Raw genomic sequence first — 18,099 nt, 5'->3', positions numbered from 1 at the left:
AATGAGCCAGAGCCTCCTGCGGGGAGCATCCACCCAGGCGTGATTTCTTGAGACGCATGAATGTTACTTCTGAGACAATGTCCTTTTCCAGCCAACCAGAGTCCTGAGCTGTGTGAGTGCTGGGCAACTTGTACCCAAGCCTGATTCCTGCTGTGCGAAGCCTTTCGGGGTGAGGGGCGGGTGGGCAGGGCTCTTAGACACTCCACCGCCAGAGGGAAGGGACATGCGGGTGCGAGGGGCGCGGCATTCTAACCATCCTGCATCCCGGCCCAAAGCCAACGGGAGCGATGGGAAGGGAAGAGGGGTCAGTCCTCAGGGAGAGGTCCTGCTGCCTCCGGCCTGTCCGGCCTGACTGCCTCGCCTTGCTCCCTCTCCAGCTCCCACTCCTCTTTGATTTTAAGACAATCTTAGCATCACTTGCTTTCCACTCGCAGTGTCTGCTGATTGCTAGAGTAATGTGTGCTTACGCGTCAGTGGCAGTGACCTGGCTCTGAATCCTTGGGCCATGCCACCCTGTTTCAGTTGTTAGAGCTTTGTCATGAGTCAGCAATTCTCAACCTTCATTTCATGGCACATAAACTAATTACTAAAATTCTGCAGCACACCAAAAAATATATTTTTTGCTGGCCTGACAAAAAATCGGTATAATTTGTACTCATTCACACCAAACAGTCATTGTTGTGTTGGCTGTTGCCACGTTTTTATGTGACAATCTAAGAGGAGAAGAGGCCAGTGCCCCTGACTAAACAGTCGGGTATTGTCTGTTTTAAACATTCTTGCAGCCACCGGCTGGAAATCCCTGTAACGAGTTATCGTATCTGATGTTTCAGGTCTCCCATCGTGACTCCTCCTCACAGTGTCCTCACTGAGCCATACGATCATTTTATAAAGTTCCTAAAGATTTAAATCTCATGCATTAAGTCTGTTGAGTATATTGGAAGAGTGGCTTCTATTCAGGCCATTGATACACAGCTCTATTTCTTTAAACCTCTGTATTACTCAGCAATGTTACGGTTTCTGCGTCACATCTCCTGCTAAAGCAGTGCAGTTATTTTTTGTTGTCAGTGCCAATGTTCGCTGCCCGGTGTGTGGGTTTTAGAGGGCGGTGTGATACCAGCCCCGTCCTGAACTGCCCTATTGAGGCTGCCCGGCTCTCCTCAGATATCACCGGGAAATGCATTGGTCTCTTCCTTCCTCACAGTTGAGTCTCTTCTTTCCATGACATGCCATGGGGTCAAAATGTTCACAACACATACAGTGTCAGTAAAGGGGAATGTATGCTTGCTGGGGCTGCCTTAGCAAAGCACCACGGGGTGGGGGGTTGCGGGGGGAGTCTATAGGCACCTGCTTCTCTCAGCTCAGGAGGCTGCCAGGCCGGGTCGGGGTCAGGAGAGTGGCTTCCTCCCAGGCCGCGAGGGAGACCCTCTCCAGGCCGCTCTCCTGCGTGTGAAAGGCCATCTGCTCCCTGGTCTCCACGTGGCCGTCCCTCTGTGTGTGTCCTGTCCAAACTCCCTCCTTGTACAGGACTCCAGCCACATCGCATGAGGGCCCCCTCTGACCTCAGTCCCCTCTAGCTGTATCTCCACGCACAGCCACCCCGGAGGCCCCGGGCCCGTGTGGGGGGCGCGCAGTCAGGGTGAGCGTCCTTGCCCGATGGGGTGCATCTGCGGTTCCAGCAGCAGGTCTGATATGGGCCTTGTTTAGAAGACACTGTCATCGTCCTTCTGGTGCCAAAGTTTCAAGCATTTTGTCAGGAATGATTCTCAAGCTCTATCGAATGCCTTTGGTTCTACTGACAGTTTCTGGGATCTTTTTTAACCTGTTTCTCTGATGTCAGATGTTAATAAGTTCCCTGTTATTGAATAGTTTCTGGGTCGGCATTCAGAATCTATAAAGAAATCCTACCAACCAATAGGAAGAGAGTTCAAAGCAGGACTACTACCATCCCATCCGACACGCCCAAGAACCGGAAGACAGTGCCCACACCGAGGCCAGGAGAGCACAGTCACACACACACACACACACACACACACACACACACACACACATACACACACCTGCCTGCAAGCGGGAAGTGTGGCGTGGTTGCAACATCGCTTACAGAAGCTCCACAGGAAAGGAAGTGCCTGACGTCGGTGTAAAGGTGAAAGGGGAATAAGATACGGTGCATTTGCACAACGCATGAGCTAGAGCTTCCGGGTCAGCGTGTCAATCTCAGGAACGTGACGCCGAGAGGGGTGCGTTTAGAGTAAAACCAGGTATGGAAGCTTAAGGACAGACAAATGAATACGTAGCTAAATATTATGGACTTTGAGGGAAGTACAGACACAAAACATAGATCAGAAGCATAGATACCAACGTCGGGAGAGCTGCCTCTGGCTGTTGCAAGGGGCAGGATGGGGAGGAAGGTGGAGAGAGGAGGGTCAGGGCGGGTTTGCAAAGTGCCTCAGCTCATCTACAAGGTTTTATTTTATTTCTTTGTAATAAAATGAAACGAAAAACAAAAGCCTTTGTATTCTGGGCTAAACCTCCTGGGTCATGGTGAACGCCTATGTGAATATATCATCGAATCGCTTGCTACTGCTTTATTTATAGTTTCTCACCAGTGCCTTGGTCTTCTGTTTCGTTTTTTTCCACTACAGTCTCCAAGCTTGGCTCCGTGGGTGTGCTGTCCTCGGAGCATGAATCAGAGAGTTTTCCGTGTGTTTCTCTACCGGGAACCTAGGCAAGCCTGGGAGGGAAGCGTGCGGCAGAGGAGTGTCCGTGCGGGAGGCTGGTCGCCCAGCGGGTGCACTGCCCTCGGGAACTGCTTTTCTCCTGGGCCGCGGTTCCCCAGGCAGGACCTGTTCCTGTACGTGCGGGACGTGTTCCTGTACATGCGGGACCTGTCCCTGTACATGCAGGACGTGTTCCTGTACACGCGGGACCTGTTCCTGTACACGTGGGACCTGTTCCTGTACATGCGGGACGTGTTCTTGTACATGCAGGACCTGTCCCTGTACACGCGGGACCTGTCCCTGTACATGCGGGACGTGTTCCTGTACACGCAGGACCTGTCCCTGTACATGCGGGGCCTGTTCCTGTACATGCGGGACGTGTTCCTATACATGCGGGACCTGTTCCTGTACACGCGGGACCTGTTCCTGTACATGCGGGGCCTGTTCCTGTACATGCGGGACGTGTTCCTCTACATGCGGGACCTGTTCCTGTACATGCGGGAACTGTTCCTGTACATGCGGGACCTGTTCCTGTACATGCGGGAACTGTTCCTGTACACGCGGGATGTGTCCCTGTACACGCGGGACCTGTCCCTGTACATGCTGGACGTGTTCCTGTACTCGCACACAGCTGTGCCCGGCAACACAGGTCAGCCTCGCAGGCCTCTGGGGGCCTCATCGCCTGTCATTTTACTTGTTTCTTTCCCTCCTCAGTCCGTGAGCAGAGGTGTGTCTGCCACTCGTTACTGGTTTTCTCCAGGCGGCCACCTCTTGGATATAGTTATCATATTCCGAGCTTTTCTGATTTTGAATCCAGGGATTTCTGCTTTCTTCTTGGAAAATTTATTTTTCTTGATTTCCTTCAAATTTTTGTGAATTTTAATTGTTCTTGATTTTAAAGCTAACTTCATTTTTATTTCCAACAATACAAAGCAGTTTAAGGGCTTTGGCCCTATCCCATAAATTTTCATATGTATTATTCCCATTCTCGTTCTCTAAATGGTCATTGATTGTATATTTTATCTCTCCTTTGACTCAACAATTCATAGGAGATGTTCTCTTTTCCCCATTTCCAGTAGGAATGGCCGTTCTGTGCTGTGCAAAGCACAGGCCACGGACGGAGCAGGCCAGCGGCTGCCTCGCACCGTGCCCAGCACCGGGCCTGCTGCTTGGCTGCACGACTGACTGTGGCATAAGCCCCGCCTGGCAATCCGCACCCAGGAGGGTCTCGAAGGCTGGACAGCTCACTTGGCCCATTAGCTTCCAGGCCTGAGGGAGGTCATGTGGTGCTTGTCTTTCTCCATCGCTTATTTCACTCAGCATGTGCTCTCCGGGTGCACCCAGGCTGTTGCAAAGGGTGAGATTTCCTTGTTTTTTACGGCTGAGTCGTATTCCGTTGTGTACATGTCCCAGTTTTTTATCCACTCACCTGCTGATGGGCACTTGTGCCACTTCCAAATCTCGGCTACAGTAAACAATGCTGCTATGAACAAAATGAACTAACAAGCAAACTAGAGACAGACTCACAGAGTGCAGGCTGACAGCTGTGGGGAGCGGGGCTAGGAGGTAGAGGGGTTGAGCAAAATAGAAAAAAAGAGAAGGAACTCATGGCGGGTACAGCAGTGCGGTGGTTGCTGGGGGAAGGGGAGAGGGAGGAAGGGCGAATAAATGTGACGGACGGAGACTTGACTTGGATGGCGAACACACAATACTGTGTACAGACGATGTGTTGTAAAATTGTGCTCCCAAAACCTGTACAAATTTGCTAACAAGTGTCACCCTCAATAAGAACATTTAAAAAATTTTTTAAAGTTGAAATAATAATAACAATAAAGTGTAAGGGAAAACAAGCAGAGTCAAAGTTGTCTGCCCTTTAGCACACAGTGTGACGGTTAGGCCTTCACATTATCTATGGATAACACTAACCCACAAGCAGCTCCACACAACCGAGTGAAACCACATGGCTCAGACCTAATGGACAGCAGAGACCACCAGGCCCTGACCTCGCCCCCCATCGGCACGAGAGCTGGCTGAGTGCAGGCACAGAAAGGCCATCCTTGCTGAAATGTCAGATGCACAGCCACCAGGCAGCCATCCTTCAGCGGGAAGGTCCAGCGTGACCAAGGTCAACGGATGGTACCTTCCCCTCCTGGCAGAGCAGGGCCGCACCCACAGCACAGCTCTCACCAAAGGCCCCTGAAGTAGACGGTGGACAACACCCCCATGCTCACCCTAAGACTTAGGGTGCCACCCTGCACCTGTCCAGTGTTGCATTTGCTTCAGGGACACAGGCACAGTTTGTCCTTCCTTATGGAGGCCTTAGTAAACTTTCCTTTCACACAATAATGTAGGCCCACGTGACCCTTTCCCTTTAGAGTAACTAATGTCAAGTTTCTTGGAACTTGTCTTTCCATAATTGTCCTGGGCTCATGCAAATATTAATACAAAAAAAAAAAAAAAAAAAAAGAGTAGATTTTTCTTCTTTTTTTCAAAAATGGGATCTTGATACACAGAATTGATTTTCTTTTACTTAACAAGACCTTATAGGTATATCTCCACATATTGTTTCTCTAATAACTGCATAAAACTCAAGAATATGAATTAATATAACTTATTTAATAATTCCCCATTTTTGGACATGTGGATTATGTCCAGACGTTTTCAAGTATCAGATATGTTGTAATAAACATTGTTCTGTTGATCTGGCATTTTTATTTCTGTCTGACCAAAGTGAAATGGCTGGGTCAAAGAGTACATCTATTTTTAACTTAAGTAGCTATTTCCAGATTTTTTTGAATGATTAGAGCAATTTTTACTCATTCTAGCAAAGTACAAGAGTCCTTATTTCCGCCACACAATCAAGCCCTGGTCTGAAGCGTGTCCCTCTGGCCATCCTGACGTGTTCCTAACTCCATCTTCCCGTCACTTTTATTTACCTCTCCCCTTCACCGAAGAAGGAGCTTAATGTAATTTGCTTGTTGGCCATTTGCATTTTCTCTTCTGAAAATTGCTTACTCCTACCCTTTGCCGATTTCTTTATTGGATTTTTTACTCTTCTCCATTTGCAGAAATTCTTTGTGGATTAGTGAACTTAACCCTAGAGCCCCCCGCCCCCCCCCCCCCCCCCCCCGGTCCTCTTCCTGGAACTGTTGGGGAAAGGCAGTCTTTTTGCTGAGGTAATAGTTACAAGAGCAATGGATGACTGGCAGTCAGCTCTGCCTCGATGTAAAGGAGCCATGAAAAGAAAAATCAATACAGAGATAAGCCAGCGTGGGTGGAAGAGAGCTCATGACGGCTCTGAGTACCAGATACAACCATAGCTGAAGCTGGGAGCCTTAGCTGCTGAACCTCCCGGCTACCAGAGCTAACAAATTTCCTTTGGGGTTGGTGCTGGGTTTCCAACCCTTGCAACCAAAACATGCCTAACTGTCATGAGTGTGCAATGCTGGGCCACACCCTGGTTCTAGAGTAAGACTGGCCTTCTAAAATCTGGGCCCAAGTAATGTTAGAACTGGTCTCATCGTTGTTCCTGGATGTTCTTCGGGCTTTCTGCCCCGTGGCCCCCGCTGAAGGGTTTCTGGCGCAATAGCACCCCAAGCCCATGGGAAGAGTTCACGGTGCACACCTGTTCCATTGGTCACAAAAGAATGTGAGTCTCTGTACCTCACCTTGTTTACACCTGACATCGACTGCACACACTTCAGTGAGACCCAAGCCAGAAACTGTGCCCAACTCAGAGCACAGGGTCAGCAGGCCCATGCAGGCATGTCCCCAAACCCTCACTGAACATACAACGCCTCCCTAAAGGAGCTGTCATCACAAGGTTGATCCTGGTGTTTTCTTAATCGTATCTAACATTCTGGGATATTGGTTGGTGCAGTGAGAAACAGGAGGAAGTAAATAGGGTCTGCATGACAAGGCTGCGTCTATTCTAGAAACTGTCGCCGAGAGCAATCAAGGTGTACCTGATGTGGGACTTCAGTTTAGGTAGGAAGACGAGATATGCAAATGCTAGGAGCTTACATATAAACTTTGAACCTATTATATTTTCACAATGTGGGGTCATTTGGCCATAATATATAAGCACCCCAACTACAACAATAATAGCATTTAGTAAGTACTAGCTGTGTGCCAGACACTGACTTAAACACCTTTCACAGATTAGTTCAGTTTTCTCCTCATATAACCACCCAATGATGTAGGTACCAACTCTTAGAATATGAGCTTTGAACCTCTCAAAGCTGAGAGAGGTTCTATGCGGCAGGATAAGCTGTGTTAAGCTGCAGTAACAAAAACCTCAGCCTCACTGGCTTCACACAATGAAAGCTCCTTGTTCTTGCAACATGACCCGTGAAGGTTGGCCAGAGGCCTGCCCAGCTTAGGCTGCTGGGGGCTCTGTGTGCACTGCGTTTCCATGGCGGCCGCGGCGGGAGGGAGAAAGCCGCCAAGGTCTGCTCGGGACTGACCCCGTGGCTTCCTACATCCCATTGGCTGGACAAATGACCAGCCCTTGTCCAACTTCCAGGTGGAAGAGGGGAGACATGGTCCTGCTTTTGCCCAGAAAGAAGAGAACCGGAAACAGCAGAAGTGGGCTGTCTGGCCGCGCCGGCCCAGCCACAGGCAGGCCGCTCTGGCTCTTCTGCTCTGGCTCCAACACGCAGGTCCGCCTTCCCCACGCCAGGTCCGCCTCTCCCGCGCCAGGTCTGCCTCCCCCTGCCTCCCACGCTTTAAAGTGGAAAGACCTCTTCGCCTCAGGGCCTCCCAGCTGACTGTGTCAGCATACGGCTGTTCTCCCGCTCATGACACTTAGGTAAGTCTAATCAGCCTGATTTCAGAAGAAACGCTTTGACCTGTTCCCTCCACGTGTAGGCTTTCTGCCTGTGTGTGCCCTTCGACCTGCCCGGAGCCGTGGCACATGGCATGGGCGCGGACTGTGGCTCCGAAGGCTCCTGGAGCGGCGGCCAGACCCTCCTGGAAACGAGGCCACTGTGCGCGGGCCGTGTCCGTTTGCTGGACGTGCGGGCAGAGTGCGCCTCCGGAAGCTCCTCTCGCACTTGCTCTCACATTTGGGCCACCTCGCCTCCCCTCACCACCCCACTTTCTGTCCATACACCTTGCCACCAGCCTTCTCGTCTTCTCACCTCATTTTAATAGAATGTCCAGCCTCCTGGGCACATTTGGTTCAGAGGGGGGGTGCGTTTTTGTGTGGGGTTTTTCTAAAGGAAGTTTAAAAACCTTCATTTTGTGTTCAGGAATAAAAGAGAAGTCGACTTATTTATAATTGGCTCCCTCTAATTCAGACTAAATGTAGATTAATCCTAATTGATAACATAAAATTTAATTAAACCTTAATGACGACCCTGGGAGAGAGTCCTCGGGAGATGGTATCAGTGTGAGGCGGATGCGCCTCCCCGCCCTCCACATAAAACTCATTCATGGAAGGGCCTGGGGTTTTGTGCAAGTCCAAAGCAGGTCGTTATCTCAAACTGCTGTTCCTCGCCATTGCAAGGAAATGCGGGAGATGGAGTTCTCCCTGCAGATCAGCCAGAGGAGCATGCACTCACCAGCTCCCGGTGAGCTCCCGCTCCGGCCCCTCCCGGCTGCGGATGGGGCTCAGCTCCCTGGCCAGGAGCTGCTGTCGCAGTTTCATCAGATAAACCCAAACCCACTGCACATCTCCCGGAGAAATCCAAGTGCCGACACTGCATAAGCACACCCTGCTTTCCCTGCCCAGCAGAGTAGGTTTACTTCATGTGTTCATGAATGTGCTGTGTGTGCTGGAGTGAGACAGAACTCTCCTGTGGTCAGCCACCCCAGCACCCGTTTACTTAAACGTGAGTAGAGAATCCAGGCAGAGGGGAGGCCAGCCCCAGGAGCACCGGCCTCAGAGGCTGAGCTGCCGGGGAGAGCGGAGCCAGACGCTCCCGGCCAGACGGGAGCCCCTGAGCTGTGAAGGGCCTGCCGACCTGCAGGGACTCCTGCTCCACTCTGCCCACAGGTGCCATTAGGGGACGAGGGTCCATGTTCTGAGATCGTTTTACTCACCAGAATGTTTGTAATCTGGAAAATAAAACCAGATTTTGCAGTAGGCAGCAAATATTTAAATGCTTCGCAGGCTTCAACCTTTAGGTCTTTAAGATCTAAATCTCTAGATCTTTAAAGTTGTTCCTTCCCTTTGGGTCACTCTTTCTTTAACAAACATTTAATAAATGCCCTCTATGTGCAAGGCACTGTTCTAGGCAAGAAGACAAAACACTGAACAAAATAAGACCTTTGTCCCTTATGGAACTTTTATTCCAGCTGGGGGGGAGACTGACAATAAATATAATAAGGATGTGGTGGGTTAGATGTGATAAGTTTTCAAAAAAAGATAGCCCTGTCCATGTGGCTCAGTGAGTGAGTGTCGATCTATGAACCAGGAGGTCATGGTTCAATTCCTGGTCAGGACACATGCCTAGGTTGTGGGCTTGACCTCCAGTAGGGGGTGTACAGGAGGCAGCCAATCAATGATTCTCTCTTATCATGGATGTTTTTATTTCTCTCTCCCTCTTCCTGCCTCTCTGATACACACACACACACACACACACACACACACACACACATACTAGTAAAAGAGAAAAATGCTAATTGACCATACCTTCGCTACGCCCACAGCCAATCAGGAGTGATATACAAATTAAGCCAACAAAAATGGAGGGTAAATTTGCGTATGCAGGAGGGGCGGGCTGTGCCTAACGCTACCATCAGGGACCAGGCCGCCATCAGGACCAGGCAGGCCAGGTGTGCAGTGCCTGACGCCACCCTCGGGGTCCAGGCCACCATTGGTAATAGGGCAGGCCTGGCCGGCAGCACCTAGGCCACAGTGTCCAGGCAGCAATCGGGAACCAGGCAGGCCTGGTGGGCTGTGCCTGACTATGCCTGAGGTGTCCAGACCGCCATCGGTGTGAGGTAGGCCTGGCGGGCAATACCTGACCCCGCCCGCAGTGTCTAGACCGCCATCGGAGTGAGGTAGGCCTGGCAGGCAATACCTGACCCCTCCCGCAGTGTCTAGGCAGCCGCCTGACTCTACCCGCGGGGTCCAGGCAGCCATCGGGGAACCTGCCGGCTGGGTGGGCAGAGCCTGACGCCACCCGCAATGTCCAGGCCACCATGGGGGACCAAGCAGGCCTGTTGGGCAGTACCTGACTCTGCCTGCAGGGTCTGGGCAGCCATCGGGAACCAGACAGGCTGGACAGGCAGAGCCTGATGTAGCCTGCTGGGTCAAGACCTGGATAGGTAACTGGGCAAGGGGGGTGGGGGCAGCGCCTGACGCCGCCCACGGTGTCCAGGCAGCCATCAGAACCCTGGGTACGCTGGGGTGGCCAGGGTCTCTGGGATCACTGTGTGTCCCCGGGCAGCCTGTGGACACAAGGGGAGCAGGCTAGGGTTAGACATTTTAATGAAAATGGGATGCCTGTGTCCCGGCCCACTGCACAGGTCTCTGGCGAGGAGAGGGCGGTGGGCAGTCAGCAGGCACCAGGGCTGGGAAGGAACTGCCCCCCATGCTACCAGGAAGAGGTGCTGAACCATGATGATGCAGAAGGCTGGCTGATGGAGGCAAGCAAAAGTGCAGGTGAGGGGGCTCTCTCTGAAGCTGAGCTTGAAAAGCGCACCAACAGCCTGATGGACTAAATGGCCTTTCTGAAGAAGGTGCACAGAGAGATCACCAAGCTGCAGGCGCAGAACCAGTAAGCTCAGATCTCCGTGGAGATGGACATGTTTTCCAAGTCCCACCTCTCTGCCATGTGCAAGGACATCCGTGCCCAGTACAAGAAGCTGGCGGCCAAGAACATGCAGAATGCAGAATGGTGCAGGAGCCGCTGCACCGTGCAGACCGAGAGCACTGCCAAGAACACCTACGGGATGCGCGCCACCAAGGAGGAGGTGTCTGAAAGCCGTCGTCTGCTCAAGGCTAAGACCCTGGAGATCAAAGCATGCCGGGCATGACCTAAGCGCTGAGAAAGCAGCTGTGAGGGCTGGAGGAGAAGCAGAACGCTGAAGTTAGTGCTCTGCAGGACACAACCAACACATTAGAAAATGAGTTGAGAACTACAGAGAGTGAAATGGCATGATATTTAAAAGAATACCAGGACCTCCTCAATGTGGCTTTGAACATTGACATTGCAGCTTACAGGAAACTCTTGGAAGGTGAGGAGACCCGGCTCAGTTTCACCAGCATGGGAAGCATAGCCAGCGTTCCCAGAGTTCCCAGGTCTTTGATCGATCTACCTTAGGTGGATTACAGACGCTCCTACTTGATGTCCACTCGCTCCTTCCCTTCTTAATACACCAGCCACGTCCAGGAGGAGCAGATCGAGGTGGAGGAGACCATTGAAGCTGCAAAAGCCGAGGAAGCTAAGGATGAACACTCCGCTGAAGGAGAAGCTGAAGAGGCGGAGAAGGAGAAGGAAGTGGCTGATGAAGAGGAATGAGAAGAAGAGGAAGAAGGTGCCAAGGAAGAATTTGAGGATGCAAAGGAGGAAGAAGAAGGAGGTGAAGGTGAAGGAGAAGATGCCCAAGAAGCTGAGGATGAGAAGAAAGATGAAGGTGCTGAGGAGGAGCAAGCAATCAAGAAAAGATTGAGCCCCCCTTTCCTTAATTATTTCAGGAATAGTCCTCCTGAAACCAGGTCAACCCCGTCACCAACCAAGCGGTTGAGTTCCTGATACTATATGAATTAAGAAGTCAATATATGTAACATTCTGAGGTGACTCAGGTTGGACATTAAATGTTGTGCTATGACTTTTCTCCTTATGCAGAGTATCTGTTTGCTTGCAGAGTGGCTTCCTGGCTTGCTGCCAGCCTGTGCATGGTCTATGATTATGAGATTAGGATCTATGACAATGTGAATAATTCAGATGTTTACAATAAAAACACATGGATACATGAATTCACTGATGTTAATGTTAAAGTGCATGGAAAAAAAAATAGTCCTTTGAGTCTTTGGTTAGAAATTAAAGATCTTAAATCATGTGCGATAAACAGTAAATAAAGTTACACTGAATGACAAAAAAAAAAAAACAAAAAAACATTAGGGGCCAGGAAATGTTCAAAGAATTGGGGAACTATTCCCAAATCAGGAAGGGAAGTCACAGGGTGTATATTATTGCTATGAATATAGTATTTCCTACTACTTACAACATATACAATGTAATGTCTTAGGTATGTATTTTCATAGAGTAATACTGGTACATATGTTATAGTTATGATGGTATGTCATATCCTATCTACATTAGTAAAAGGGTAATATGCTAATTAGACCATAAACCTTCCAGAAGTCCTTCCAGACAAAGCCATGGTCGCGTGGCTGAGGCTGAGGCAGTGAGTGGTGATCAGGCCAGGAGGAGAAGGCATTTGGGGATGATCAGGCCAGAGGGGAGTGGAGTTGGGAGTGATCAGGCGAGGGGATGGGGGGGGCACAGTTGGGGGTGAGCAGGCCAGCAGAGGGGACCAGTTGGGGGTGAGCAGGCAGCAGGGGGATGCAGTTGTGGGTAATCAGACCAGCAGGCAGAGTGGTTAGGGGTGATCAAGCAGGCAGACAGGTGAGCAGTTAGGAGCAGTCCTGAATTGCGAGGGCATTGTCCAACTGCCAGTTTAGGCCCAATCCCACAGGCATCTCAGATTGGAGAGGATGCAGGTCGGGCTGAGAGACACCTCCCCTCCCCCGTGCACGAATTTTATACACCGGGCCACTAGTGTGTGTGTGTGTGTGTGTGTGTGTGTGTGTGTGTGTATTCATTTGAGTCTTTGGTTAGAAATTAAAGATTTCAAAGGACTATTTTAATAAAAAGACAGAAAAAGCACAGGGGTGAGAGGTGTTGGAATTGCAGATATTTGTATTTAGACAGGTGGGCAAGGAAGGCCTCATGGAGGAGGTGACGTTTGAGCAGATACTTGGGGGAAGGGAAAGAATGAGTCACAAGAAACAAGGGAGTGGGGAGGGCGGGGGAGCGGGTGGAGAGAGAGAAGAAACTCCAGTACAAGGAGCCGGAAACAGGAACATGCCTGGTGTGTTCCAGAAACAGCAAATAACTAGTGTGGCTGGGGGAGAGGCAGGAAGTGGGAGAGGAGGGGAGGGAGCAGGCACACAAGCTAGGCCAGGGCCTCGAGAGTCACTGGAACAACTTGTGTTTACTGTGAGGAAAAGGCAAGCTGGATTGCTTGCATGGGGGTCCCTCTGGCTGCGTGTGGAGAAAACTGGAGGGGACAGGGCAGAAGGAGGGGGCAGTAGGTGTGTTTTAAAGGCAGAGCCAACAGGAATGCTGATGGGCTGATTTGGGAGAAAACAGAAGAGACAGCTTGACCAGCTAGGAGATAAGCAACCGTGCAACCTCCTCCAATCCCAATTTCCCAAGCAATTTCAAACGGCCAGCAGACCCCGCCTTCCCCCCTCACTCCCGCCCCCGGGATAGGTATGTCAGCCAGTGCTGGCTGTGTGGCCAGGAACTGAATATGCATCCTGGCATCTAACCCCACACCGACTCCGAGTTAGACCTGGTAGCCAGTGCCGTTGTCCATAAGGACACTGAGCTCCGGGAAAGTTAACTAAACTGTCAAGTTCACGATGCTAGTGAGTGACCCAGCAGAAATCTAAACCCAGGCTCTGCTGCAAAGGCCAGACCGTCGCCACCATGGCACACTGCCTCTCCAGACCGCACTCTATCACCATCTGCTGTGCAGGCTGGGCTGGGCGCTTGCACTGGTGATTCTACTCAATCTCTACAACAACCTCATTAGCAGTGACCTTTCCAGGTTCAAATGGACGCTCAGGACCCTACAGGCCCTGCTCCCTGCTCAGAGCTGTTCTCCGGGAGCACGCCTGTCCCACAGGGGCTTGTGAGGGACGAGAAGCTGAGCAAACGGGTGACTAAAGAGGCGCAAGCCCTGCCCGGCGCTCGGTGTTGGGGTCCGGATATACCAAGATGGCCATTCCCAGGCAGAGCACACACAGGAGTCCACCAGTGACTGCATGAGTGAGTGAACAACAAATGCATGTTCCATTTCTGTCCTCCACCTCTCTCCATCCCTCCCACTCGCTGCACCCAGGGCTGTGACTCGTCCTGGGAAGCTGGCCACAGCCAGCTGAACACCAGGCCTCAGCACGCACCTGTCCCAGACCGACCCCGCCCAGCGCCGAGGGCTGGCTCCACACCACACTCGGTACAAGGCGCTGCGGGTAGAAAGAGGGACAAGAAGCCCCTACAGAACCCACGGGCAACTGAGAACTCGGGAGGCAGAGGGACTCCAGCGGAGGGCTGGCAGGCTTATTGAAACGCATCCTAACTGTCACTGAGCCGAGTGTCCATTCCCAGCTCTTCTCCTTAAGTGAAGACTGAAGACATCCCTTCCCATGTGCTGCGGCCGGAGACCTGCTCCTTCCCCAGGCCGCCTGGCCCGGCAGCCCCTCCGACGCCCATGGGACCACCGGGGGCCACCTGGACCACCAACACCATAGGGACCACTGGGACCACTGGGACCACTGGGACCACAGGGACCACCGGAACCAAAGAACCACCGGGACCACCGGGACCACCAAAACCACCGGGACCATCGGGACCACAGGGACCACAGGGTCCACCGGGCCCACTGGGAGCCCTGGGACAGCTGCGGGCCTGCTGGGCAGCACCCGTGGGGGCAGTCAGGCGCCGGGCCTGGGGCACTTTGCCCCTCCCATCTAGTCTGGGTCCTCAGGCTCCTGGCTATTTATTCCGCAGATGTTTACGGAGCCCCTCAGGTGCAGGGGTGAGTATGGACACCCTGCGAGCTGGGGAAGGCGGGTTCCCCTCATGGAAAGAGCAGCGGAGGGGACGCAGGCTGGGCAGTGCTTCGGGGCCGGGGGCTAGCGGGCCTGCTCCCTCACGCCATTGGGAACCAGCCACACAGTCTGGAAGTCAAGGCCTCCACCTCCCGCCTCGGGGTGTGAAACGCCCAAGAGCGGCCTACGGAGACGCGGGGCAGGACGGCAGAGCATGTGGTCAGCCCCTGGCGGGCGGAGGCCAGGACGCCGCGGGAGGCCGGTGCGGAGAGTGCAGGAGAGCCACTGGATCCTTCACTTAGGAGTCAGGCCCAAGTGCGCCCTGCAGGCTGTGGAGGGGGCGGCAGGGGGCGCGGGGAGCCACCGCAGGCTGGGAGGCAGCCTCCACAGCGCAGGTGGTCCAGTGGGCATCAGCATCACTTAGGCCCGAGACGCCTAATTAGGAGATAAAAACAAGCACATGGGTGATTCTGTGTGTCTCACTGAGCGCTGGGTCACGCTGCACTCCTCTGGGGGGTTGGGTGGGGGGAAGAGGAAGGAGGAAGGAGGGGCACCCGGTACAGGCAGCCCTGTGTGTGTTTGCACGGCAAACTGCTTTCAGGGCAGCAGCTAGACCCTAGGCTGCCCGAGGCAGGTGGGAGCCTGTGAGGTAGACCCTGAGAGAGTCACCCGGAGACCCCGTGGGCTCGGGCTGCCTGTCACTGTGTTCACTAATGAAAGCGGGATGAATCCCATCAGGCGTTTATTGGGAAGGCCACCAGCCTAGAAGACAGGGCGCTTCAAGCATCAAACCTGCCTCCCAGCAGGTGCAGGGGACAGGGTTATACAGGGGACAGGTAATACAGGGGACAGAATTATACAGGGGACAGAGTTATACAGGGGATGGAGTTATACAGGGGGGACAGGTAATACAGGGGACAGGTAATACAGGGGGGACAGGTAATACAGGGGGGACAGGTAATACAGGGGGGACAGGTAATACAGGGGGGACAGGTAATTCAGGGGACAGGTAATACAGGGGACAGGTAATACAGGGGGGACAGGTAATACAGGGGACAGGTAATACAGGGGGGGCAGGTAATACAGGGGACAGGTAATACATGGGGACAGGTAATACAGGGGGGACAGGTAATACAGGGGACAGGTAATACAGGGGACAGGTAATACAGGGGGGGGCAGGTAATACAGGGGACAGGTAATACAGGGGACAGGTAATACAGGGGGGATAGGTAATTCAGGGGACAGGTAATACAGGGGACAGGTAATACATGGGGACAGATAATACAGGGGACAGGTAATACAGGGGGGGCAGGTAATACAGGGGACAGGTAATACATGGGGACAGGTAATACATGGGGACAGGTAATACAGGGGGGCAGGTAATACAGGGGGGACAGGTAATACAGGGGACAGGTAATACAGGGGGGACAGGTAATACAGGGGACAGGTAATACATGGGGACAGGTAATACAGGGGACAGGTAATACAGGGGGGACAGGTAATACAGGGGACAGGTAATACAGGGGGGACAGGTAATACAGGGGGGACAGGTAATACAGGGGACAGGTAATACAGGGGGGGCAGGTAATACATGGGGACAGGTAATACAGGGGACAGGTAATACATGGGGACAGGTAATACAGGGGCCGGGGTGAGGCTGGGATCGACGTCAGCTATTGTCTTTGGTCCTCAGGGGATGAGAGGATGTGGATGAGAGGATGTTTTGACTCCTGGTGGGTTGGTCTGAGCCTGTTTATCGGGTCTGCTTGCTGGATTCACAGCTGAGACACCTCCTCCATCGCTTCGCGCAGGCCTTGGAAAGGAAACTTAAGAAAAACCTAGCCCCCATTCACATGTGAGAAACCTACCCCTATTCACATAAGTACAGGTGCTCTAAGGTTGAAAGTAAGGATTATTTCTCAGATGAATGCAGGTGCTCCATGTCTCAGGTTTAAGTCCCCCTGTTGACAGCAGGGTAGTTCTTTCTGATTCTATTCTAGGCCCTGTGTGGATTGCTGCCATATGAACTGTATCTGTTTGGGTTGGGAAAAGTCAGTCTCCTCACGCTCCCCCAAGCCGTGCCCGCAGGCCCCTCGTGACCCAGCAGGCGAAGGGTCAAGCCAGCACTTGCAGTCACTGTGGTCGCTGCTCACATGTCAGCGGCATCTCTGTACCAGACTGACAGACGTACCCGAATCCCAAAGTCACTTGCAAATGTTGGGAGCAAATGGCGCTTCCGAGACAGAATTTGTTCGCTTGCATTCCCCTAGATCACATGTGTCAAACACACGGCCCGCGGGCCAAATCCAGCCCGCCAGGCCTTGCAATGTGGCCCACACCGCGCTGCCATCACTGCACTCCGCTGTCAGTTTATGACATTGTCAGTTTATGACTGTTCAGTAAACCATTCGGCCCGCGATTTAGGCTGGATTTTAGATTTTGGCCCCTTCTCTGATTGAGTTCGACACCCCTACCCTAGATGGAAGCCACAGAAATGGACTCAGCTGGCCTGCCACCACCCTGCACACTCCGAGTGGCCGCTGCTGCCCCGAGGCCTGTGTTGGCTCCCTTCCCACCCCCTTCCCACCTGGCCTGAGTGCCCAGCCATGTCATTGTTCCGTCCTATCGCCGACCCCCCGTGGGCCTGGCAGGCATTGGTCCCCTCTCCACCCCGCATCCTGCTCTGTGGGGACTTCTGAGGATACGTACTGCCATCCGCATGGTCCCGGCAGGCTCCGCACCATGGAGGGCACTTGTCTGTGGGGGCTAACTGGGCCTAGGGTGGCAATAGGTGCCCGTTTTTGTCTGCTGCCTGTCCCAATGGGCAAAACTGCACTAGTCCTCTCCCTCCTTAGTATCCTTTCCCATGCAGACAGTGATCCTGTACCAAACACCAGTGTTTTTCTCTTAGAACTAGAGGCCCAGTGTGTGAAGTTCATGCTCCGGTAGGGTCCCTAGGCCTGGCGGGAGATCAAGGCCTGCCGGAATCTTCCTTCCCCGGCTGTCAGCGGCTGGCTGGGGCCTTCCTTCATTCCACACCGCCCCCTGGTGGTCAGCGCACGTCTTAGCGAATGGTTGAACTCCCGAGGGGACAATTTGGATATTAGCCTTTTATTGTATAGGATGGTTGTTGCAGAACAGAAGTTCTTTACTCAGCCCACATGTCCACTGGGCACAGGAAGGGACACTGCTCTCAGGAGCATCTCTGTGTCAGGAGGCCAGAGTGCCTTCACCAGAGGAAGGTCTCCAGCCAGGGCTCGCTCAGTGCGGTAAGTCCAGGGTCAGAGGCACACTCCGACCCCAGCGCTGTAGCCCCAGAGGGGCTTCTTTCTCACTCAGAGCAAAGCAAGTCTTCCAGGCAGAGACCCGGGGCCGCACACACTCTCCACCTCAGGGTTCCACATTGCTGCAGGGGTTTGGAATTAACTGCACTCAGTCAGCAGAGGGGGAAAAGAAATTTAAAAAAAACCCCAATTCTTAAAAATGCTGACTCAGAAGTGACACATCACTTCTGCTCATGTTTCTTCTGAAGGACTGATGGGACAGCACACTGATGCAAGGGAGAGCTGGGTCATGGGGCATGCTAGG

The 18,099-nt window shown here is 52.7% G+C and overlaps 1 pseudogene across 1 annotated transcript; it reads left to right on the top strand.

Annotated features, from left to right (window-relative positions):
• The first annotated feature begins 2,681 nt into the window (after nt 1-2,681).
• LOC311621776 lies at nt 2,682-11,564 on the top strand (annotated as a pseudogene). The gene is made up of 3 exons: nt 2,682-3,366; nt 9,762-9,826; nt 10,194-11,564. The product of its transcript is annotated as an uncharacterized misc_RNA (transcript).
• Nucleotides 11,565-18,099: the final 6,535 nt, after the last annotated feature.

Source organism: Pipistrellus hanaki, assembly GCF_964339955.1.
Source record: "Pipistrellus hanaki genome assembly, chromosome: 4".
In the NCBI taxonomy this organism is placed as follows: Eukaryota; Metazoa; Chordata; class Mammalia; order Chiroptera; family Vespertilionidae; genus Pipistrellus; species Pipistrellus hanaki.
The sequence above is the reverse complement of the archived record's forward strand: the minus strand, read 5'-3'. Positions and strand labels throughout refer to the sequence as shown.